Genomic DNA, 25,391 nt, shown 5'->3' with positions numbered 1-25,391 from the left:
CTTGACAGAACACCTAAAACCTCTAGAACTAAAAGAAGCAAATGCACCCAAGAAGAGTAGAAGGCAGGAAATTCTATTAAACTCAGGGCTGAAATCAACCAAGTTGAAATAAAAAAGGAATATACAAAGAATCAACAAAACTGGGAGTAGTTTTTTTGAGAAAATGAACAAGATAGATAATAAACCCTTAGCCTGGCTAACCAGAGGGCACAGGGTATCCAAATTAACAAATCAGAAATGAAAAGTAAGACATAACAAGAGAATCTGAGGAAATGCAGAAAATAATCAGATCCTACTACAAAAGCTTATATTCAACAATACAGGGAAATATGTATTGAATGGATAATTTTCTAGACAGATACCAGGTACCAAAGTTAAGTCAGGATCACACAAAGCATCTAAACAGTCCCATAACTACTAAAGAAATAGAAGCAGTTATTAAAAGTCTCCCAACCAAATAAAGCCCAGGACCAGATGTGTTTAGTGCAGAATTCTATCAGACCTTCATAGAAGATATCATACCAATATGGTGCAAACTATTCCACAAAATAGAAAAAGAAGGAACACTAGCCAATTCCTTCCATGAAACCATAATTATGCTTGTTGCTATTCAATATTGGCTGCGCCCGTCCAGAAAGAGCACACCAAACCAATACCAACACGGTTCCATGTGGTGAGATTTAATAATTCCCTTAATAAATACAAAGGGGAAGGGGCCAGAGAAAGAACAGAAAAGAGAGTGAGGGTGGAGGGAGTCTGCTTTTATTTGTACTGTGAGGTAAAGATGCCCAGGTGGAGGTGAGACTTGAGCCAAAACATCTTCTGGGAATGTATGGTGTTACTGCTAAAGGCAACACTTGATACCAACAATGCTTATACCTAAACCACACAAAAAAACAAGAAAGAAAGAGAACTTCAGAGCAATTTCCTTTATGAATATCAAAGCAAATACACTCAATAAAATTCTTACAAACCAAATCCAAGCAACCATCAAAATGATAGTCCTTCATGATGAAGTAGATTTCATCCCAAGGATGCAGAGATGGTTCAATATATGGAAATCCATCAATGTAATTCACTAGAGGGGCAGGCAGTGAAAGGTACCCTGATTCCTGCTGGAGATAGGTTGAATCCCCAGGACACTTAAAGGGGACTGCCGGTGCCTTCCCAATTTCCCAGGATAACAGGTCCCCCCAAAGACCCCTTTACAGAGGTTTGAGACAGACCAGTCATGTAGGGCAATGCTGCAAGCCCCTTGACCACAGGTCATGTAGGCTCAAGACAGATCAGAGGTAGAAGCAGGATCACACCTACAAATAAGTATATGAGGAGGTCTTCCCAAGCTCTCAGGACAAACCAATAGGAAGTACCTTCTGTCAGACACTGACCCATTCACAAAACTATTTAAGCACAATGAAAGGCGTGCAGGAATTATCGTCTACGAGCTTGTTATAAGAGCTGTTACTCTGCCACTTGGACATGAGATCTGCTTTCCGGAAATCATCACTTCCAGAATCTCCCTTGCACTCCTCACTGGCTAGTCAGTCCCCTGCTGGTTCAGCCCAGCCCAGGCAACCAAAGTGGTAGGCAGTCGGGGTAAGGAGAAGGACCGGCAGTTGGGGTGGCAAATAAATGGTCCCCCTCCCTGCCTGAGATCTTTTTCCCTTTACCTGTACCCACACAACTAGCCAGCCTCGTCAGAGATCACTGTGGAGAGCACTCGGGCACCAGAGCCCTAAAATGTTGTTCTCGAACAATGATCAACAAAACTGCAGTGCGGGAAGGTGAGTCACCTCCCCCAACTCTGGAGACTAACAAACTATCTTTTCCTGCTGAGTTTTCAGTCAGCACCATCTCAAGCTTAGGTCAAGCTGAAGGGGCACCTGAAGGCTCCTGGCCAGAGCTACTCTCTGGGGTTGGCTGAAGGTCCCTCTAGCCCCTGTCTAAATCCAGACAGCCTGCAAAAGAGCCTGCAATCGGTTTTGGCAGACTCCCTATCTAACCTGGTAATGCAGCAGACACTTAAAGCTACAGGGCACCTAGTTCTTTAATCTGCAGAAAGACTTAAAGTTTTGGACTTCTGTGGAATCCCCCAAAGCCGATATGCCTAGGGAATGTTCCCATTGGACAAACCGTTTCTCCTCTTTTCTGTGACAGTTAAGTGACACACACGAAAACACAACATTAAAAAAAAAATTCCTCAGTCCCCCCCCCCCCCCCCCCCGCTGCCGGCAGTGTTGTTGCAGCTTTCCACAGCCCAACACCCACCCTGTGGCAGTGTGGGGTAAGTGTGGTCAAACTTCTAAGTCCTGTATCACCTAGGGGGTGTGCCCTGTGGCAGAGCTGATGCCGAAAACCCCCAAGGCTTCAAAGGAGACACTAAGCAGACTGTCTGCTCCTCAGTCTCCCCCCAGTGCAGGACTCCATTAAAAAAACAAAGGAGCTTCCACTTGCCTCTCCCCTTACTCCACCTCCCCCCATTCAACTAAGGAGATCTCTCCTTAGAGGTAGTTGTTAAAACAGCCAACCAGATAAAGACCACATTAGGACAGAAGATATCACCTATAAAGACAATGGAATACCCAAGGAAACCCAGAACCCCACCTCCAAATCACCCCCTATTCTAAGGGCCACTGTTGACAGCACACCTAAAAGCTCTAGAACAAAAGGAAATAAACAAACCCAAGAGGAGTAGAAGGCAGGAAATAATCAAAATCAGAGCTGAAATCAACCAAGTACAAACAAAAATGAGTATACAAAGAATCAGCAAAACCAGGAGCTGGTTCTTTAAGAAAATCAACATGATAGATAAACCCTAAACTAACCAGAGGTCACAGAGAGTGTATCCAAATTAACAAAATCAGAAACGAATAGGGAGGCATACCAGCAGCATCTGAAGAAATTTAAAAAAAAAAATTAGATCCTACTACAAAAGTGTATATTCAACAAAACTGGAAAATCTGGAGGAAATGGACAATATTCTAGACAGATACCAGGTACCAAAGTTACATCAGGAACAAATAAACCATCTAAATACCCCCATAACTCCTAAAGAAATAGAAGCATTTATTGTTATTAAGAGTCTCCCAACCAAAAAGAGCCCAGGTCCAGATGGATTCAGGTCTGAATTCTACCAGACCTTCACAGAAGACCTCATACTAATGCTGTTCAAACTATTCTACAGAATTGAAACAGATGGAACACATCTAAATTCCATCTATGAATTAATAATTGTATAATAAGATTATACAATTATTCTTATACTGAAACCACACAAAGACCCAACAAAGAAAAAGAAGTTCAGACCAATTTCCCTTATTATTATTGATGCAAAAATACTCACAAATGTCTTACAAACGGAATGCAAGAACACATTGAAATGATCATCCATCATAATCAAGTAGGCTTCATTCCAGGGACGCAGGGATTGTTTAATATATGAAAACCCATCAATGAAATCCATTATATAAACTAACCCAAAGATAAGAATGACATGGTCATTTGATTAGATGCTGAAAAAGCATTTGACAAAGTTCAACACCCCTTCATGATAAAAGTCCTGGAAAAATCAGGAATTCAAGGCCTATATCTGTACATAGTAAAAGCAATATACAGCAAACCAGTAGCTAACATCAAACTAAATGGAGAGAAAATTGAAGCAACTAAAATCAGGAAGTAAACAAGACTGCCCACTCTTTCCCTACTTATTCAATCTAATAGTCGAAGTCATAGCCAGAGCAATTAGAGAGTGAAAAGAGGTCAAAGGGATACAAATTTGAAAGGAAGAAATCAAATTATCACTATTTGAAGATGATATGATAGTATAGTTAAGTGACCCCCAAAAGTTCCAGCAGAGAACTACTTAACCTGATAAACAACTTCAGCAAAGTGCCAGGGTATAAAATTAACTCAAACAATTCAGTAGCCTGCTTCTACTCAAAGGATAAACAGGCTGAGAAAAAAATTAAGGAAATGACACCCTTCACAATATCCCCAAGTAATATAAAATATCTTGGTGTGACTTTAACCAAACAAACGAAAGATCTGTATGACAAGAACTTCAAGTCTCTTAAGAAAAATTTGAGGAAGAACTGAGAAGATGGAAAGGTCTTCCATGCTTATGGATTGGCAGGATTAATATAGTAAAGATGGCCATTTTGCCAAAAGCAATCTATAGATTCAATACAATCTCCATCAATATCCCTACTCAATTCTTTATAGAGATAAAAAGAGCAATTTGCAAAACCCAGGATAGCGAAAACTATACTCAATATTAAAAGAACTTCTGTGAGAATCACCATCCCTGACTTCAAGCAGTATTACCGAGGAATCGTCATAAAAACTGTATGGGATTGGTACAGAGACAGACAGATAGATCAGTGGAATAGAATTGAAGACCCAGAAATAAACCCACACACCTATAGTCACTTGATCTTTGACAAAGGAGCTAAAACCATCCAATGGCAGAAAGATAACATTTTCAACAAATGGTACTGGTACAATTGGAGGTCAGCATGTAGAAGAATGCAAATTGATCCATTCTTATTACCATGTACAAAGCTTAAGTCCAAGTGGATCAAGGCCCTCCACATCAAACCAGATACACTCACACTAAGAGAAGAAAAAATGGGGAAGTGTCTTGAACACATGGGCACTGGACAAAATTTCCTGAACAAAACGCCAATGGCTCATGCTCTAATATCAAGAATTGACAAATGGGACCTCATAAAGCTGCAAAGCTTTTGTAAAGCAAAGGACACTGTCAATAGGATGAAATGGCAACCAACAGATTGGGAAAAGATCTTTATAATTCCTACATCTGATACAGGGTTAATATCTAAAACATACAAAGAACTCAAGAAGTTAGAATCCAGAGAGTGAAATAACCCTATTAAAAATGGGGTACAGAGCTAAACAAATCATTCTCAGCAGAAGATTATCGAATGGCCAAAAAACAGCTAAAGAAATGTTCAACATCCTTAATCATCAGGGAAATGCAAATCAAAGCAACCCTGAAATTCTACCTCACACCATTCAGAAAAGCTAAAATAAAAAACTCAGTTGACAGCAGATGCTGGGGAGGATGTGGAGAAAGAAGAACACTCTTCCATTGTTGGTGGGATTGCAAACTGGTGCAACCACTTTGGAATTCAGTCTGGAGTTTCCTCAGAAAATTGGAGATTGCACTACCTGAGAACCCAGTATACCTCTCTTGGGCATATACCCAAAAGATGCTCCAACATACAACAAAGACACATGCTCCAGTCTGTTCATATCAGCCTTATTTATAATAGCCAGAAGCTGGAATGAACCCATATGCCCTTCAACAGGGGAATGGATACCAAAAATGGTACATCTACACAGTGGAGTACTACTCAGCTATCAAAAACAATGAGGTCATGAAATTCATAGGCAAATGGAATGAACTAGAAAATGTCATCCTGAGTGAGGTTACTCAATCACAGGAAAGCACACTTGGTATGCACTCATTGATAAGTGGATATTAGTCAAAAAGCTCGAATTACCCAAGATGCAATCCACAGACCACAGGAAGCTCAAGAAGAAGGATGACCAAAGTTCAGATACTCCCACTCCTTCTTAAAAGGGGATATATATATATATATATATATATATATATATATATATACATATATATATACATATATATATACATATATATGTGTGTGTGTATGTGTATGTATATGTATGTATGTGTATGTGTATGTATGTATATATGTGTACATATATGTATATATGTATATATAGATGTATACATATATACGTATATATGTATATATATGTATACTAGATAAGATTGATGAAGTTATAAAATGCATCTTGAAAGGAGCCGGATATAGATCTCTCCTGAGAGACACATCCAGAGGATGTCCAATACAGAAGTCAATGCTAGCAGCAAACCACTGATCTGAGAACAAGACCCTTGGAGGGAATTAGATGAAATATTGAAACAGTTGAAGGAGCATGCAACTCCATCAAAACAACAATGCCAACCAAACAGAACTTCCAGGGCCTAAACCAGTTCCGAAAGACTATACATGGAATAATCCAGGGCTCCAACTGCATATATAGCAGAGAACAGACTTGTTGGGGCACCAGGGGAAGGGGATGCCCCTGGTCTTGCCAAGGTTGGACCACCAGTGCAGGGGAATATGAGGGGGGGATAAAGTAGATATTTAGGGGGAATACCTTTGTGGGGGAGGGGGATGGGAGGAAATGGGGGCTTATATACAGGAAATTGGGAAGGGGAATAATGTTTGAAATGGAAGTAAAGAAATATATCTAATAAAAATTTTTAAAAAATTAAAATTTAGGAACCAAGAAGATGCCAATGCCAGTTCTAGCTATAATGTCCTGAAATGGAGAAAGGGAGTTAATAAAACTGAAGACACTGACCACCTTTTGATTTTCAGGCAAGTGGCCACAAATAACTTGAGCCTTCTATATTTATACAATGACAAATGTGTTTACCCAAGCAGTGATATCATTGCTTACATTATTAAAAAAAAAACATAATATCCACATTTCAAAAGCTCTATCTTTACACAAAGCCCCCGATAGTTCCCCCTCCTCCTTCTCCCATTCCTTGGATCAATCACCACCTAAACTTATTTTGCATTAAAAAGCACAATTTCAGCAAGACAAAAGAGATGTCTGGCCAGGCATGTCCTGTAAACAGGAAGACATAACCCGTCTGGTAGCAAACATGGTTACATAGTTATGCATGGTGAGAGGTCGAATTAAACATTTGTTGATAAACTATCTCTAGTTATTATCTCCCATCATAATTCCCTTTTAATTGCAGACAGACAAGTTCATTTTACAAAGCAGATCTTCTAGACATCTTTCTAATATATAGATCTTTGTAAGATGTAATCATTCTAGGAGCCATTTTCAAGTCTCTATCAATCCAACATAATCTCTACATTTCCCATGTCTCCATTGATCAGATATAGCTTCTTAAATATAGTTATGTAAGCAGGACCTACCTCTCTCCACAATTGACACAGACTTGCTCAGTGTGACTGGGTACTTCTCTAAAGATATGATTATTAGTCTCAAATTCCCAGGATTTTTGGTAGCATCTGGAGGATTCATAGATACAAAAAGAGGTGAAGAACATTTTATCCCTTGAAAGAGTTTTGAGAAAGATGTAGAATCATCCACAGTGACTTAGCCTGTGTGACTCCAGATGGCCTTGTCCATGACTGATGAAGTGATACAATTTTGATAATGACTATATGCAGTAAAATGAAGGAAAGGAGAGCTTGTAGGGCATGCAAACTTGGTACTAAATATAAAGGCCACCAAATTTCCCTTGTCAACTGAGAAGTGGTTTAAATGGACTTGCCACATTAGAATCCTGTCACTGAATCACTCATATGCTATTCCTTGCAGCAGCTACATGGCCACTGCCAGAAAGAGGTAGCACCTCTGCTAAATTATTTCTGATACATGCATGAGGATCTGAGTGCAGTCTCCAGAGAACATGTAAAAAGTCATGGGACTGTGCTCCAAGCTAATCATCCTGGTGCCTGTGAAATGGAGAAGAAAGAAACCCTGTGGCTTGACACAGCCCCAGTCTAGCTAAATTGGTAATTCCATAGTCAGCTTGAGACCATGTCACAAAATCAATACAGTAGAGAGTGACTGAGAATGATACCCAGTATTGACCTTTGACCTCCTTATTCCCACCTGTGGACATGCACCTGCAGACACATGTACCCCCACACAAACATGTACACACAAATTTCTGCGACCTTATAAGCAGACTCAAGCCTCTTTAGAAAGTTTCATGTCAATTTTTACCCTGCAACATCTCTCATACAGCACACTGTTCCTTATTGTTTGCACTTTATCTCTTCTTAGTTTTAGATATAGTATGCCCATTGTCTATCTTAATGGACTTCATCTTTAAAAATAACCTCAGAATCATTATATTCATTCAGCCTCCTTGTCTTTAGGCAACAGAAATCATTTTCTTTTACTTATTTTTACAGAAGACTGGAGAGATGACGGAGAAGTTAAGAACATGTACTACTTTTGAAGAAGACCCATGTTAGATTCAAAGAACTAGATGACTCATAATCACTGGTAATTTCAGTTTCAGGGACCCAATACCCTTCCTTTTCTAGCCTCCACAGGCAACCCTATGCATGCAAATACTCACACATAATTTAATAAAGGCACACACCCACACACACACACACGTTTACAATTTAAATTATTTTCTGGCCTTATTTTTTTTTTACTAGGACGAAGAGGGTAAAATTATTCAATCTTCTTCAAATTTCTGAAGGGGAACAACATTTTGCCTTCTCAATAGGAGACAAACCCCTCCAGATTTAGAGGAATCTAAATCCAAGTTGACACAAATGTCCATCATATACATTAATGTTCCTTTTGAATTGTCTTTTACTTTTCCATAATGGGTATTGCTTACAATTGTGTTGCTGCAGATTTGGTTTTACCACAGGCTTCTTTGATGCTCTGAGCTGTTTTGATTTTAACTTCTGCTTCTCTCTCAATTAGCTTCTCAGCCTACATTGTTATTCTATCTTATCATTCATTTTATAACATCCATGCTCCATAAATTTGAAGAAGATAACAACAATTTCTGCTTAAAGTGTACTTCTTTTCCTTATAGTCACTGTATTGAAAAACATAGGCTTTTGCCTTTAATTGTTGTTTTGTTTCTTTGACATGAGCTTTTTCCTTGAGTATAATAATATTGTTTTACTCTTTTAAATTTATCCTTTCCAAGTAAGACAATAGAAAACTTGTGGGGGTGCTTTGTAAATGAATATGAGGATTATCCCTCTTGTCTATATTTTGATGTCTTCTACATTTGAAAAATGAGTGCTGATTCAGCAACTAAATCCTGCACAGGCAACCACTCTGGAGAGTCCAGTGGAAGTATTCCATGACTCCTGATGGATGTCAGATCCCCTTGGACTCATACACTTGACATTTTAAACTAATATATTACCCTAAACCCAGGTTGTTGGGGGTATTTTCTTTCATCCTCTACCTCATATCTCAGAAAGAATGAAGAATATTATATTGGAACAAGGTCACTTGATTCTATTTCACGATGTGACTAAGAAACCTGGAATCTCCTAGTAGTATTCCTGATTTGGGTATAAAGGAGAACATTTTGTTTTATTTCTCTAGTTACATATAGTACATCTCAGTGTAGATGCCTATTCCTCCACCATGCAAGGAAAGGTCCCTATAAATCTAAGTGATACAAATGCAAGTGCTATTGTCTGGTCACCCTGGTTACACAATTCCACTGTGGAAAAGTCTCTGGAATCTACATGCCCCATATTTAAGTTTTTTGATTCACCAATATGAGTAATACATGTTCATGAGTCTGAGTTTATAGTATCCAGAAGTTGTTTAGCTTATCTCTGCAAGACCAAGTTGCTTTCATATGAACTATATATGTATTCTTTTTTTAATTCTCAATATTATGTTCTGTTGCTCTGTAATACTAGGCAGAAATTCCATGTATGTAATTTTTTTTCTTGCTCCAGAAATGGGAGAAACGGAACACACATATGTATAGAGATACTTTCTCTAAGTCTGGGTATGTATCACCTTTACAAAATTCTTACCATATCTCATGTCAATCTATTTCCTTACTTTAATTTATGCATATATTTTAAGTCCTATATTTATAGAATTCTAATTTTCTGATTCTTTTAGTTGAGTATTTGCTTGTTTCTGCATGTGATTGCACACATGTGGATGACGGAGTACAATTTATGGCATCCATTTCCTCCTTCCATTGTGTATGTCCCAAGGACCAAACCAAGGTTAACAGCCTTGGCAACCAATATCTTTACCTACTGAGCTATTTCACTCTTCCTAGTATATTTCATAATTTATCGTTGCAAGCCCAATTGCTACCCCATGCCAAAAAAGAATGTTTTTTGGCTGGTGTGTGCTATAATATAAAGCATTTCTTTAGATTAAGTCATTGTCCTCTTTAATACCCTATTATGATACATATAATATCTGTGGGCATGCAGAAACACATATACATACATAATTTCACTGACATACACTGTTGGTGCCCCATGCCTGCACCGAGACGGTACCGAGAATCGGGCGAAAGCCTGCGGAGTTAAAGAAACACACACACACAGGTTATTATTAGGCATTCTTTTGTAAAATTTTTAATATCACTTCAATACACAAGCTTAGAGATATACACCCACAAACTCTCACCTACAAACTATATAGGAAGGTTTTTTATCAATGTGATATAAAACTAGAGATAACTTGGAAGAGGAAGAAGAAATCTTTTTTTTTTCTCTTTCTTTTTTCTTTTTTTTCCGGAACCCAGGGCCTTGCGCTTGCTAGGCAAGCGCTCTACCACTGAGCTAAATCCCCAACCCCGGAAGAAGAAATCTTAACTAAGAAAAAAATTCTTCATAAGATTGTCCTCTGAAAAAGCCTGTGGGCACTTTCTTGATCAATAATTTCGTTGGAGGGCCCAGCTCCCTGTAGGTTGTCCCACTGCTGGGTTTATTGTTCTAGCTTTTATAAAAACACAGGCTGAGCAAGCCATAAATATAGACCAATAAACAATCTTCTTCCCATGTCTCTCTAACATTTCCCGCCTGCTTAATCACTGGGATATCTTCCCACCCTACCTGATGAAACTAGGATTTGTTTTAGTGATTTTGTGTTTTGGACTGATGGCTCCTAATGGGATCATAAAATAAGACTTAAGTTGAATCTTTCAACGTTCTAGAAAATGTGTAGAATAATTTTATTCTAATACCCCCATCTTTGAGACACAGGACATCATATATGAAAGGTCAGAAAGTTTCTGCCATAAATATAGGCATCCTGTAAGGTTAATTCTTTACAACCAATAGGTCCAGGTAAGAACTAGGTAGATAAATATTAGCAAAATGATTGTACATTGTAAGGTTAGTTCATATAAGGAAGTAGCCATGTTTGAAAGTGTCATATAATTGAGGGCCAGGTAAAGTAGTAATTCAAAGAAAAAAGTGACAGAATGTATCACAGATAAAATATGCCCAAGTCACATGAGAACAGCTTAGGAATAAGAGAACACACAAGAGTAGAGAAAGAGAGACAAAAATAGATAATAGAAAGACAGAGAGAAGTAAAGCAAGAAAGAGAAGTTGTCGTGTGTGGCATGTGTTTACAGAAGCTTTCTGGACAGGATTTTACAGATTCAGGTTCTGAGAGAACAAACTATTCACTGGGGGAAAACGGAAAAGCTGGAGAATTAGAAGGATCCAGAAGATTGTTACACATTGTCCAAGTTAATGTGAGTCCAAGTAGAACAACTCATGAAGATGCCAAGAGAAACCATATTGAATCAGGCAGCTTGGAAGGTTGGATTACATGTAGGCTAGAAGCTCCTAGTATTAGGTCTATAAATAGTAGAACAGAGGGAAAAAATATTCTGGCCTCAACCTAAAGGACGTATTTGCATAGCTTGGGTAAGACTCTTATCTCAGCACTTTATCTAAGAAAAGAAAAGTGACATTCACTTAGAAAGACATACAGACAGGCACACAGACAGACAGACAGACACACAAATACACAGAGACACACAAACACACAAACATAGAAACATAGAGCAGTGTGGGGAGGGAGAGAAGAAGAGAGGGAGGGAAGAAGAGAGAGAGAATGCTTGCAGTCAAGCATTGAACTGAGAACAAGGTTCCAAAAAGAGAAGTTAGAGAAAGAACTGAAGTAGTTGAAGGGGTTTGTCACCCCATAAGAAGAACAATATCAACCAACCAACCCCCTGCCCTCGATCTTCCATGGACTAAATAACCATCCCAAGAATACACAAGGATGAGCCTATGGCTCCATCTGCATATGAAGCAGAGGATATCCTTTTCAGGCACCAATGGGAGCAAATACCCTTGGTCCTGTCAAGGCTTGATGCCCCAGTGTAGGGAACTGTCAGAATGGGCAGCTTGGAAGGAGTGAGTGGGTGAGTGAGGAACTGCCCTCAGAACAGGAGGCATGAGGGGAAATAATAGCCAGTTTCTAGAGGGCAAATCAGGAAAGGGGATAATATTTAAAATGTGAATTAAAAAAAAATCCCCTCCCCCAATGAAAGAAAAAGAAATAGAAATAGAGAAAGAAAAAGAAAAAACAAATGGGGGCACATAACTAAACAGAAGCAGACTGGCGATGTGGCGGTGTTATTCCCATGATAGTCAAGCACCTTCCGGGAAACCAAAGTCTTAGGGTTCCAGGGGAGTATGGTTGCAAAGCTGAAACTTAAGGGAATTGACGGAAGGGCACCACCAGGAGTGGAGCCTGCAGCTTAATTTGTCTCAAGACGGAAACCTCACCCAGCCCGGACACAGACAGGATTGACAGATTGATAGCTCTTTCTCGAGTCCGTGGGTGGTGGTGCATGGCCGTTCTTAGTTGGTGGAGTGATATATTTGGTTAATTCTGATAACGAACGGGACGCTGGCATGCTAACTAGTTACGCTACCCCCGAGCACTCTGTGTCCCCCAACTCCTTAGAGGGACAAGTGGCGTTCAGCCACCCAAGAGGGAGCAATAACAGGTCTGTGATGCCCTTAGATGTCTGGGGCTGCACGCGTGCCACACTGACTGGCTCAGCGTGTGCCTACCCTATGCCAGTAGGCGTGGGTAACCCATTGAACCTCATTTGTGATGGAGATCAGGGATTGCAATTATTCCCCATGAACGAGGAATTCCCAGTAGGTGCGGGGGTCATAAGCTTGCGTTGGTTAAGTCCCTGCCCTTTGTACACACCGCCCTTCGCTACTGGATGGTTTACTGAGGCCCTCGGATCAGCCCCGCCGGGGTGGGCCCACAGCCATGGCGGAGCGCTGAGAAGATGGTCGAACTTGACTATCTAGAGGAAGTAAAAGTCGTAACGAGGTTTCCGTGAACCGGTGGAAGGATCATTAACGGAGAAGGCCGAGGGGGTGTCTGGTCCTTTCTCGGGCCGGTGTGAGTCCCTCCTCTCACCAGGAGGCCCATCCCCGGGTCCCAGTCGCCTTCTTGGCCGGCCGGCCAAGTGAGCGTTTCGGGAAAGGCGGGGGACGTTACAGAGCGGTGCGGTGGGGGGTCGGGTCTGGTCTGTCGAGGGACCTCCTCTGTTCTCTCTCTCTTCCTCCCTCCTCTGCTTCCGTCCTCGCCTCCGTGCACCTGCCTCCGCCTCCGCCTCTGCCACTGCTGCCTCCGCTGTAGCCGCCTGCTCCTCCCTTGCCCGCCAGCCAGCCACGGCCCTCGGAGGATTGAGGTCATTCTGCCTCTCTAAGGACTGGCTCCGTAATCTCATCTCATGTGCACTGGGGGCGGTACATGATCTCTTCCCGGTCGGAGGCCGGGACGCGCTCGCTCTCCTCATGGCACCTGCTGCTCCTCCGCCACAGCTCTCCAGCTCTGACGGTGCTGGGGTGGCTCTGTCGCGTGCGGGGGTGCCTTTGCCGCGGGTGGGCTCACGCACCCACCCCGCCTTCTGGGCCTCGCGTGGCCGCCCCGCTCTTGTCCGGTACCTACCTGACCTGTTCCAGCGTGGAGGTTTAAAACCCGGGGGGGGGGTCGCCCTACAGTCCGTAGGTCGTCCGTGGGAGGGCTTCCCGGTTCCTCCCCCCACCTGGTGCTCCCTCAGACTCAGCGGGCCCCCTCCGGCTGCCGGCGCTTCCAGAGGCAGCGGTCGGGGGTCCGTGTCGCGAGCCCCCTCTGGGCACCCGTGGGGTCCCAGCCCGAGCGCCCGACTTGCCCGCCCATTGGCCGGCCGCTGCCGGGTGCTGGGTTGGCGGCGTCCCATGTCCCATGTGTCCTGCCTTTCCATTGCCGACCCTGTCTTTTTTTTTCATTTCACATGTATCCTTTAGTTTCCCGCTGGCTGGCCTGAGGTGGAGCTGCCTCGCCTTGGCCCCTCTCTTCCCATGCAGCAGGGGCGGACGGGTGAGCTGGTGCCGTTTTTAGCACCCATACGAGTTCGCTCACACCACAGATACCAATACGACTCTTAGCGGTGGATCACTTGGCTCGTGTGTCGATGAAGAACGCAGCTAGCTGCGAGAATTAATAATGTGAATTGCAGGACACATTGATCATGGACACTTTGAATGCACTTGCAGCCCTGAGTTCCTCCTGGGGCTACACCTTTCTGGGAGTTGCTTGAGGATCAATTGCTGCCCCCCCTGCGGTTTCGCTGCCTGGGGGGGGGGCGCGTTACCCCGCTGGGACTCTGCTCGCAGGGCCTCTCCCCTCGGCCCTCCGTCTCCCGAAGTTCAGATGTGGGCGGCGTCCGGCGGTCCTCCACGCCCAGTGTGTCTGCGAGGGCCTTGTCCTCCCCGTCCACCAGCGCCGCTCGCCGGCCACCCTCCTCGTGGCTCCTTCCTGCTCGCTCAGCCGCTCCCGCTCCCATTCTCGCCCGCTCTCCCCCACAGTGGGGACGTGTTGGCGTGGGCTGGTCGGGTGCCTGGGCGCGAGACGGGCCCTGTCGCCAGGGTCGGTCACCGCGCCTCTGGTCTGGTGGGAGGCGGGCCCCGCCCACTGGCTCAGTGCATCCAACGCCGCCATGCACCCGCCAGTGCTCACAGAGAGAGCGACCTGGGAGGGTCGGATGGGGGTGGAGGGGCATACCGCACCCGCCGGGGCCGGTCTCAGGTACCTCTCCTCCCCCCTCCCTCTGCCGGGGGCAGACCGCTCTGGTGCCAGTCGGCGGGATGCCACAGCGTCCGTGCGCTGATGCGACTTGTCCCCAGGATGTGGGAGCTGGCGGGGTAGAGAGGTGGCAGGCCCCGGCCTGTAACCCCGGCGCCCTCTCGCTCTCCTCTCCATCCGTCCACCCGCAGCCACCCACGCCTTCTTTTCCTCCTTCCCCTCTCTACCGAGACCTCAGATCAGACGTGGCGACCCGCTGAATTTAAGCATATTAGTCAGCGGAGGAAAAGAAACTAAACAGGATTCCCTCAGTAACGGTGAGTGAAAGAGCCCCGCGCCGAATGCCCTCCTCATGCCGTGGCTCCGGAAATATGGCGTAAGGAAGACCCACTCCCCGGCACCGCTAGTGGGGGGCCCAAGTCCTTCTGATCCAGGCCCAGCCCGTGGACGGTGTGAGGCCGGTAGCAGCACCCTGGCGCGCCGGGCCCGAATCTTCCCGGAGTCAGGTTGCTTGGGAATGCAGCCCAAAGCGGGTGGTAAACTCCATCTAAGGCTAAATTCCGGCATGATACCGATAGCCAACAAGTACCCTAAGGGAAAGTTGAAAAGAACTTTGAAGAGAGAGTTAAAGAGGGTGTGAAACCATTAAGAGGTAAACGGGTGGGGTCAGCGCAGTCCACTGGGAGGATTCAACCCGGCGGCACGTGTTCGGCTGTGCCGGTGATCCCAGCGGATCTTTCCAGCTCCCCGTTCCTACCGACCCCTCCACCTGCGCATTTTTTCTCCCTCCTCCAAGCGTCCCGCTGTCGCCGTCCCCGCTCCTCCTAACAAGGGGGTCCGCGTGCGTTCACGCAGAGGGCGCGGGGTGTGGTGGGGGCGCGCGGGTTGGGCCGGGATTGGGGTTGGTGGGTGACCGCCCCAACCCTCCACCCCCACCCCCACCATCCACCCCCCCCCACCCCCACCATCCACCCCCCCCCCCCCCCCCCCGTCAGCTACTGGCCTCCGCCAGGCGCACTTCCACCTTGGCGGTGCGCAGAAACCAGCTACGGGACCGCTGGGAAGGCCCTGCAGGGAAGTTGACTGGGGCAGCGGTGCGGCATCACCCGTGGGCCCCAGAACACCCCATCCCGAGTGTTACAGCACATCCTCTCCATACAGAAGACACTGGCAGACAGACAGACAGACAGACAGACAGACAGACAGACAGACAGACACACACACACACACACACACAAATACATATTTAAATATTTAAAATGATGTTTAAAAAAAAGTCTTCCTGTTTAACAGAGGTTTAAAGGGAAATTGGCTGACAGAACGTTTTTGTGGTTTTTTATTCTCTTTTTTACCAAATAGGAGGTAGATTTGTTGGCCCTTTTATTAAAAGCCAAAGTATTAAGTGGCCAGCCGATATTTCAACTTTTCCCATTCTGTTCCTTTCACGAAAACCAGGGAGTGTTGTTTCTTTGGCTCTTCCTTTTTGAAACAAAATGAAAGGAGGTCTACCAGTTGGCCCAGTTTCCCTGTTCATTTTCCATCTTCCACCTTATGCTCGATGAAATAAAGTAAATAAATGAACATTTTCTGATTTATATCCTGCCTCTCCTGACTTACTGGCATCAGTGTAAAATGTAGGGGCTCCCGATATTGGAGTTCCCTTTATTATACGAGGGAGGATCCAGTTAGTTCGTTTTATGAACTGAAGTCGCTTGCTTTTAGGGTATCTGTTGCTAATCTCTCCTAAGAAGTTACTGCATGCTCTTTGCCAAGGTTCATTTTGTACCTACAAAGAGGCAATTTCTGCATTAGTAAAAGGTACCACAATTTCAGCCGGATCCATTCCAACTAATTGTCGAAGTCTCAATTTTCCTTTAAGTATCAATTTAGAGATCTTCTCAATGTAGGTTTTCAGTTTCTTACTCTGTTTATGTGCTAAAAATATCCATTCTAAGATATAATCTTCCCTCTGCATGAGAATTCCTGTAGGGGGATGAGTAGAGGGTAAGATGACTAAGACGCAGGCCATCTTTGGATCAATACGATCTAGATGTGTGTCCTGCAATTTCCTTTTTACCAAAGCTAGCTCTTTCTCAGCCTCAGCTGATAGTTTCCTTGAGCTATTTAAATCTTTATCGCCTTGTAACTTTTGAAATAAATTGCTTAACTCTTGAGTGGTCAAGCCAATCACAGGCCTCAACCAGTTAATATCTCCCAGTAGTTTCTAAAAATCATTAAGTGTCCTTAATTGATTTCTTTTGATTGGCACCTTTTGTGGCCTAATCTTTTGTAGACTTATTTTATACCCTAGATAATTAATAGAATCCCCTCTTAGTATTTTCTCAGAGGCGACTCGTAATCCCCAGCAAGGTAAGGTTTTTTTCATTTCATCAAACATTCTTTCCAGGATATTTATATCTGAATCAGACAATAAAATGTCATCCATGTAATGATAAATAATAGATTGGGGAAATTGTTTGCGAATCATCTCCAATGGCTGCTGTACAAAATATTGACACAAGGTAGGGCTATTCAACATTCCTTGTGGCAGGACTTTCCATTGATATCTTTTTATGGAGCGACCTCTACTGAGGGTAGGCACTCAAAAGGCAAACCTTTCCTTATCGCCTTCATGTAGAGGAATAGTGAAAAAACAATCTTTTAAGTCAATCACTATAACAGGCCACTCCTTAGGCAACAAAGAAGGCAGTGGGATCCCAGGCTGCAGGGAACCCATCGGCTGAATAATCTTATTAATTGCTCTGAGATCTGTCAACACCCTCCATTTGCCAGACCTTTTTTTAATGATAAATACTGGAGAATTCCAAGGGCTGGTGGACTCCTCTATATGCTGAGCCTCCAGCTGCTCCTGGACTAGCTGTTCTAATGCCTGTAGTTTTTCTTTTGTCATAGACCACTGATCAATCCAGATGGGTTGGTCAGTCAGCCACCTTAGTGGCAAGGCTGTTGTTGTCTTAACAGCAGTGGCTCCTTGGGGTAGCACTAAATTGTCAGCCTCTGCTGTATCTTGCTTATGGACAGCTTGGACAGTCTCTAACTGTCCTTGATAACATTCCCTGACTGATTTAAAGTTTTTATTAGGAGCCTGATGAATTTCGGGGCCAGACCCTGAAACTGAGGGGATATTAATTTGAGTTTTCCACTGCTGTAGTAGATCTCTTCCCCATAAGTTAATGGCTATATCAGCCACGTATGGCCTTAATTTTCCTACCTGACCTTCTGGTCCTATACATTTAAGACACCTGGTGCTTTGTTTCATGTGGGATAAAGTGCCAACACCTTGAAACTGCATATCCACTCCTTGAAGTGGCCAACTAGTGGGCCAAGATTTTGGAGAGATGACGGTAACATCTGCACCAGTGTCAACCATTCCTTCAATTTCAATATTGTTTACCAGTATTTTTATTTTGGCCTTTGGTCCTCTATAGACGTTTGCCAAAATATTCGTTTTTCGCTCCCTTTGAGGCTTTTGGAATTGTCCATAGGACTTCCCTCTGCCTCCTCTGGTCCCAGAACATCTATTTTTGAAGTCGTGCCGTTTAATTGTTCTGAGGAAGAGAACTCTCCCTGCCTGGCATTGGGCCCTGCGAGAGCCCCCTCTGGGAGTTTTTTGGGAGGATGTGGCCCCATCTGTCTGTTATTGCTCTACATTCCTTAGTCAAATGTCTACCTCTGCCACATCTTTGACACATTCCAGGAGGCATAGTCCCCCTTTTGGTATTACTTTGGTTTTTCTTGCAGTAATATCTGAGATGACCCTGCTCACCACAATTAAAACATTTGAAATCTTGGGTCATCTCTAGCTGCCCAGTGGCAGCTTCTCCTATCACAGTCGTATCAGGAGAACAAGATCCAACAATAGCTGTATATCTAATCCACTCATCTATTGGTGCAAACCTCGCCTTCAGTGGTCTGATTACTTCCCTGCATTCGCTATTTGCATTTTCAAAGGCTAAAGACTCAATTATCGCCTTTCTTGCCGCTGAATCTGATACACTCCTTTCCACAGCAGAGGTAAACCTTTGTAAAAAGTCAGGGAAGGTTTCTTTAGGACCTTGTATGACTTGAGTGAATGTTTCAAGTCTTTTCCCTGATTCTGCGACTTTGTCCCAGGCCTTTAAGGCTGACAATCGACACCATGCCAGAGTTTCTTCATCATATACAGCCTGCACCTCTACTTCAGCAAAGCGGCCTTCACCAAGCAGTTGATCTGTGGAAATCTCTCTGCCCCTAGCTCTATTTTGTTGTGCTATCTCCCTCACTTCTTCTCTCCACCACGAAATCCATTGTAAATTTTCAGCAGGTTCTAGAATTGCTCTTACCATATCTTTCCAGTCTTGGGGGATTACTCTATTTTTAATAGCCCAAGAAATCAAGCTTTGTTTTACAAATGGTGAATGCATTCCAAAATTAGTTACGCTTTCCTTAAATTTCCTCAATTCTAACACATCCATGGGTTGCCATTCAAATTCTTCATAACCCTGTGGATAATCATCGTCTGGAGGCCTTTGTTGTACAGTAACTGAATAGACTAAAGTTTGTTTCCTAATAACCTTAGGTTGGCTTTCCCTAATTTTATCTTCTTTCTCTACCTGAGTTTTTTCTTTAGTTGTAATTTTAAATTCCTCTCTTAAAGTCTGTACCCATGCTTCATATCTCTCCTTCTGTCTTTCCCCCTGTTCCTTGAGTTCCTGAATTCTCTGTTCAAGGCTTTGCTTCCACACTTTGAATTTTTCTTTATATTGTACTTCTAATAATCTGCTATCCATTATCTTTTGATTGATTAATTTTAAAAAGTTATTCTCCAAGTCTTGCTTCCAAACCTCATTACTTTCTCTCTGCTGTTCAGTATTACTTGTGAGCTGTTGTATGTTCTGTTCTAACATCCTTTCTAGTTCCTGTCTACCACCTTCATTTTCATCTTTCTGTCTCTTATTCTGATCTATAATTTCCTGTGTCTTCAATTCTATTGTTCCTTCTAGGCTACATTGCCAAGACTTAATTTTCTCTTTCTGTTGTTCATGTTGTTCCATAATTACTTGTATCTTCTGTTCTAAGCCCTGCTTCCATAATCTTAGCTTCTCTTTATGTTGTAATTCTGATATTGCAGCCTCTGCCTTATTTTGATTTGCTAGTTTTAGTAAGTTATCCTCTAGACTTTGCTTCCAGATTCTATCTCTATCTCCCTGATGTTCAATTTGATCTACGAGTTGTCGAAATCTTTTTTCTAGTGCCTCTTCTAGCTCCTGTTGCCAAGACTTAAGCTTATCTCTCTGTTGTTCAGAGTCGTGTATAAATTTCAGAAATTTCTGTTCTAGCATTACTTGTAATTTCTTTTCTAAGGCTAGAAATTTGCTATTTAGGTCCCTGTCTTTTGAGAATATATAGTAAAACAGAAGAATGAATATTGCAATACTGGTAAATGATAAAGTGTCTATTTCCTCAAAATTCACAACCGTCAGACCATTCAAAATATCATCCCATAAGGCCCAAAAGATATTCATTGTGTTTCTCATCTTTAAGTATCCAAAGTTTATATATCTCTCTTAAATCAAAGTAGTACCTGATCCAAAGCCCTTTATACCTTTTTCTCCCTCCACCTCAGAACATGTGCAGTCCTCTCGATTCTTTGTTCCCAGAGAGGGGCCTCTTTGGGTTGTCTCCGGCTTTGCTTGGTTGTGTGGTGATCTCAGGAATCCTGTTCAATGTGCCGGCCAGAAAACTCCCTCACAGGCAGTTGTGCTCTAGGTTCTCCTATCCCTTTCCTCGATTTTAGATGATGCCCTCGGCTGTAGCTCTCTGTCTGGGGTTTAGGGAAGGGAGCCTCTCTGCAGTTCTCCGTAGACCCCTCAGACCCAGTCACCTCCCAATCCACCAGTACTCCTGCCTAGATCTCTATCAGAGCCCTATTCTGGGGGTGAGAGGGAAGTAAACTTTTATCTCAGGTTAGTTGAGTTCTAATGGATACGTTGGGCGCCATTTTCTTGCAGTTTGTGGCAGTTTCCTCTCCAACGCGAATTGGCCAGTACAATGAAAACGCAACTCAATTAATATAAAACAATCTAGCGTCTAGATTGGGCAGATCCACCCTACACTGTCCTATTCCTAGCTCCCAAATCCCTCATCCCTTGCACCTTTTATTTGCCAGGTCTCCAGCTTCTCTTTCTCCCACGACAACTCTCTCCTTGCTTCTTTCCTTTCTCCTCCCCTGACTCCTCCCCCTCCTGACTCCTCCCCGCCTGACTTCTCCCCTCTCCTGACTCCTCCCCCCTCACTCCCGACTCCTCCCTCTGCCCAAATCTCGAGTTCTTGCCTTTATTTTACAAAGTCAGAGAGAACTCCAAGGCAAATCACAACAATATATAATGTTGTAGAACACAGAATAGGGATTCTTGGTGAAAGCTTTGTGGATATGTGTCTTTCCTAGATGTCTTTGCCCTGGGATTTTTCTACATGACTTATATATCCCCGCCACCATGCCATTTCAGTTTTGTTTTTCTTTTGGATGCTAATGCTGTTTGACATAAGATCCAAGGCTGAACTTCCATACTGGGCTATGGTTTCAGACTGGATTTATAGCCATGTGGCCCTCGGGTTGCTTCCTTTTGATCCTAGAGGTTTATTAATCTTTCTCGAAAGGCTTCCACTACTTGATAGAATTGTGCTATATGCTGTCAGAGCAGAGTTACACAGAATTCATATGCTGGCCTTCCTCTGATGGTGCTTACCATTTCCAAGTCCTCAAACAGGGCAGTGCTTGGAAAAAAAACAAAACAAAACAAAACAAAACACTGCAGGCAAAGAAATCATATATGTGGGTCTACCACTGGCTCCATGAGAAATGAAAGAGGAATATAGTTTTGGCTTACTGGTAGTATTATTCCAAGTCTAGGGAAGGGGACTCCTAGAGAGTACTAAGCCTTCTCCTCATCCATCAGAGTCTGTATAGCTTGTAGCTTTCATTTGGTCGGTGTGGTGACCTTAACATGTTCTAGGTATTTCTGCCATGTTACTTCTTTCTATCTAGACAAGACCTCAGGTGTACAGTCACATTGGAAATATAAAAAGCCTCTCATCTGAACTGTGAAATTCAATGTGTGTTATATTTAAAACCACAATAATTGAGTGGCCATTGCCACAGTAAATTATTAGGGGGTTTCTACCCCACCATAGATCATTTAGTTCCCAAATAAAAGACACAAAACTTTTAGATTTATAATAAGCCTGTAAGTACTAGAACTGGGCAGATATCAACCCTCTGTGCTATTTTTCCTGCTTCCCTGTCAATAACCCTGAGGTATGGCTTGCCATGCCCTGCCTGGGACACACCTGTTCTAACATTCTGGCCCTCATGGAAATATACTCACGATCCACCTGCCCTATGGGGTGGTGTCTCCTTCCTTCTCCTCCCATGTCCTTTCCTTCTCCTCTTGGACCCTGCCTGAGCCCCCAAGCCTCGGAAAACTTTGCTCTGTCCCCTCTCTTCTGCCCAGCCCATGTTGTAGGGATTTTTATTAACCAGTAAGGGATAACTCGGGAGACAAAACAAACAAACAAACAAACAAACAAACAAACATCTGGTATACATGAGGATCTCCTTGTCCTGGAGCAACCAGACCTTAGGGTACAGAATTTAGCATTTGAATATACAGCAGGACTAGACCAACCCATGATATGCCAATCTACTTTGTAGCTGGACTCAAACCTTGGCTCTCACACCGGTTAGATGTTCAACTGTGGAGAAGTTATTTTACCTGTGTGTGACTCAATTCCCTTATTGCACAGTGAGGATGAAAATGAGTGTTTAATTCAGACTTGTCTTGGGAACTGATGAGTTAATGTACCAGTATTTAAATATTAAATACCATCTACTTTGCATAATTAATAAAAGTCTGTGGAAAGGGCAAAGTAATAAAGCCAGAAGAACATTTGATTAGAAAATAGAGCCATACAACTACCTCTAATAATAAACTGAGAATCAGGGAATGGTGGAAGACTAAGACCAGAGAATTGGGAAATCAAGGCAAGCCTGGGTCATGTAATAAGATCCTATCTCGAAATATCAAGATAAGTCATTATCGTAGTAATTATAAATCAAGAAATAGCCATTGAAAAGAATTTACAAAATCAAGGCAATGGAGCAGTGTGGATGCTGTGTGTCAAGTCCCTCTGCTGTCCATCTCTGGGACCAAGTATGCACCAGATCAGTGACTGGAATTGAGTGCTGAGTGCCTGGAGCAAAGGGATGCTGGCTGAATGGCCACATTTGAACAGCACTAATACAGGACTAAATCCTAAGAAAAAAAAGTGATATCCAAAACATGTAAATTTTAATGTCCTCCAGAAAGACAAAACCACAATAATTTTAGTTTGTCAAGGTGCTTGTGTCACAAAACTTCTAATATTGGTAAGGATGCGAAAAACTCTTCTGATGCAAACCAGTTGCCAATAAGAAGAACAACCACTGTCCTTATCAAGGTGACCTGGATGCTGTCAAATAGGCCGAGGCAGCCTGAACAGCCATCAGAGTAAGTTAAACACACAGATATCTGTCATTTCAAAAAGGGGAAAATGAGGCCTGACCCTGCCCCCCCCTTTAAGGAAAACCAAGAATACTCCAGCATTGAGGTTTACAAATCAATATGCCAAGAAACTTCATAGAATATATATTTCTCCTGTGTGCTACTGAGTGTGCGTGTGTGTGTTTTGTGTGTGTGTGTGTGTGTGTGTGAGTGTGTGTTTGTGAGTGTGTATGTGAGTGTGTGTGTTTGAATGTGTGTGCATGTGTGTGAGTGTGTGTTTGTGTGTGTGTGTGTGTGTGTGTGTGTGTGTGTGTGTCTTTGTGCACTAATGCTTCAATTAGCTGCTATGGTGAATACTGTCCCCAACTCAATTATGAAGGTTAATATTAAGTTGTAAGTAGTATGTGGAGAGTGGTCACAAAGAATAATTAGTAGTCTTCTTCTGTTAAGTTGTCTGAGACTTCCAATTGCTGCATGCTGTGAGTAGGCCTCACATCTCAGCACAGTAACGCTTTTATGTACAATTCCCGTGTGTTTTGCTTAAACAATTTTCTATGAAAAACTTTAAGAATTTTTTTCTCCCTTTCATTTTTTGGGGGCAGCATGGGTCTTTTTTTTTATTTTTTTGTTGTTTGTTTTTTGTTTTTGTTGTTGTTGGTAGTGGTGGTTTTTGTTTGTTTGTTTGTTTGTTTTGTTTTGGTTGTTGTTGTATTTTTTTATTTATTTAATTTTTTTTTTTTTTTTTTTTTGCTTATTTTAGGTCCACAGGATTTTCTGTAGCCTGTGAGGAAGTCCTAGATTTAGGACACTGGATCTGTACACCTTAGAGAATTAACCACTTCACTGCACATTTTTTGTTTTTTTGGTTTCTGTTTTTCTTTTGAGATCTCACTGTGTGAGCAGAGGAAGCCCCGAGGAAGTGAAGCCCTGAGTGGATGTGTGCAGTAAGCATGAGCATGTAAATGCCAAGGACACAAAGCCATTTATCCATGGGGAAAAGGCAAAGGCCCCCATGCCCCTTGAGGCTCAGACACATGCCAAATCCTTCTCAGGATGGTGTTGATAGTGTGTGCAGAAAAAGTCTACTCTACCTTTCTCCCTGGCCCCATCTGTATATTTACAGCCTGAAGACTGCTCCCTGCAGAGACTGCTCCTACTGAGATTAGTTAAATCTGCCCCTTGTCATTTACATATACATAGTCCTCCCCTCCTTGTTTATCTGCAAGTAATGCCTACCTCCTTCCTGCTGTGTGCAACATCACTGCTTTCTGGCCAACTATATAATACACATGCTGAGCTTCTGGGATGCTGCATTTTCTCCAGCCTATGGAACCAGCCTTCCCCATGTATGTGTGTCCAATGTCATTCTTCATTTCCTCCTCTCTCCAGGTCAGGCCCAAGTCCCTGGAGCCACGCAAAGGACTTGGCATTCTCAGTCTGCTCCACTTTGAAGGAAGTGCTTACTAAACTTAAATCTAAAGGACACAGTGGATTAAGCTCCCTATCAAGTGTCTTTGGTGAGGGTTGGGGTGGGTGTGAGACCAGTTACATTCTGACTATTGCAGAAGAGTAAAGGATTCACAGTTTGCTTTTGGTAAAGGTAAGCTCCCCAAGAGGCTATCATTGCCAACATTTTCCCAAGTCACTTCTAGGAGGTCAACTGACTCCTAGGTGAGTCTTTGGTTACACTGCTTCAGTTTTCTGTGGCTACACTGTCCAAATGGCACCCACTGGTCACACATGGCTATTTGAGACAAACTAAACTTAGAACTAAAATCTTCCTCTTTAATTACAGCAGGCAAACCAGGAGCAAACAGCCAGCCAGAATCCATAGCCAGAAGCACAGCAGATATTGAATATTTCTATCATCTAGAAATTACTCATGGACAGCAGTGGTCTAGGTTCCTGCTGTCTGGTTTTTCCTTCAGGGAGAATTACTTGCTGTACCAATATCCAAAGATTTATTTTTAAAACAACTTTACCAAAATATGACTTACTATCCCCTAAATTAATCTAGTTTAAGTCTACAATGCAATGGTTCCCCATAAATCTACCCAAGTTCATCGCTAGACCACGGAACAAAAGAAAGAGAGTGTATGCAGTTACATAAAATAATATGCAACAGTAATGACCACTGCATAATTATACTGCACTACTTTTGAATTC

The 25,391-nt window shown here is 43.0% G+C and overlaps 1 non-coding gene and 2 pseudogenes across 20 annotated transcripts in view; all 3 read left to right on the top strand.

Moving 5' to 3' along the window:
* Positions 1–12,277: 12,277 nt before the first annotated feature.
* Positions 12,278–12,963, top strand: LOC147995342 (18S ribosomal RNA; annotated as a pseudogene; the record flags this gene model as incomplete).
* A 1,073-nt stretch (positions 12,964–14,036) lies between these two features.
* On the top strand, positions 14,037–14,192 carry LOC134486519 (5.8S ribosomal RNA). The gene has a single exon (XR_015685090.1). It is a non-coding gene; the product is annotated as a 5.8S ribosomal RNA (ribosomal RNA).
* Positions 14,193–14,909: 717 nt separating this feature from the next.
* The window catches only part of LOC134486043 (uncharacterized), a 76,530-nt pseudogene continuing 66,048 nt past the window's right edge, over positions 14,910–25,391 (top strand). For all 19 annotated transcript variants that reach the window (XR_015684135.1, XR_015684129.1, XR_015684139.1 and 16 more), the window contains exon 1: positions 14,910–14,999. The product of XR_015684135.1 is annotated as an uncharacterized LOC134486043, transcript variant X21 (transcript). The remainder of the gene's footprint in view (positions 15,000–25,391) is intronic.

The sequence above is a fragment of the Rattus norvegicus genome, chromosome 3 (genome assembly GCF_021556685.1).
Source record: "Rattus norvegicus strain SHRSP/BbbUtx chromosome 3, alternate assembly SHRSP_T2T, whole genome shotgun sequence".
In the NCBI taxonomy this organism is placed as follows: Eukaryota; Metazoa; Chordata; class Mammalia; order Rodentia; family Muridae; genus Rattus; species Rattus norvegicus.
The sequence above is the reverse complement of the archived record's forward strand: the minus strand, read 5'-3'. Positions and strand labels throughout refer to the sequence as shown.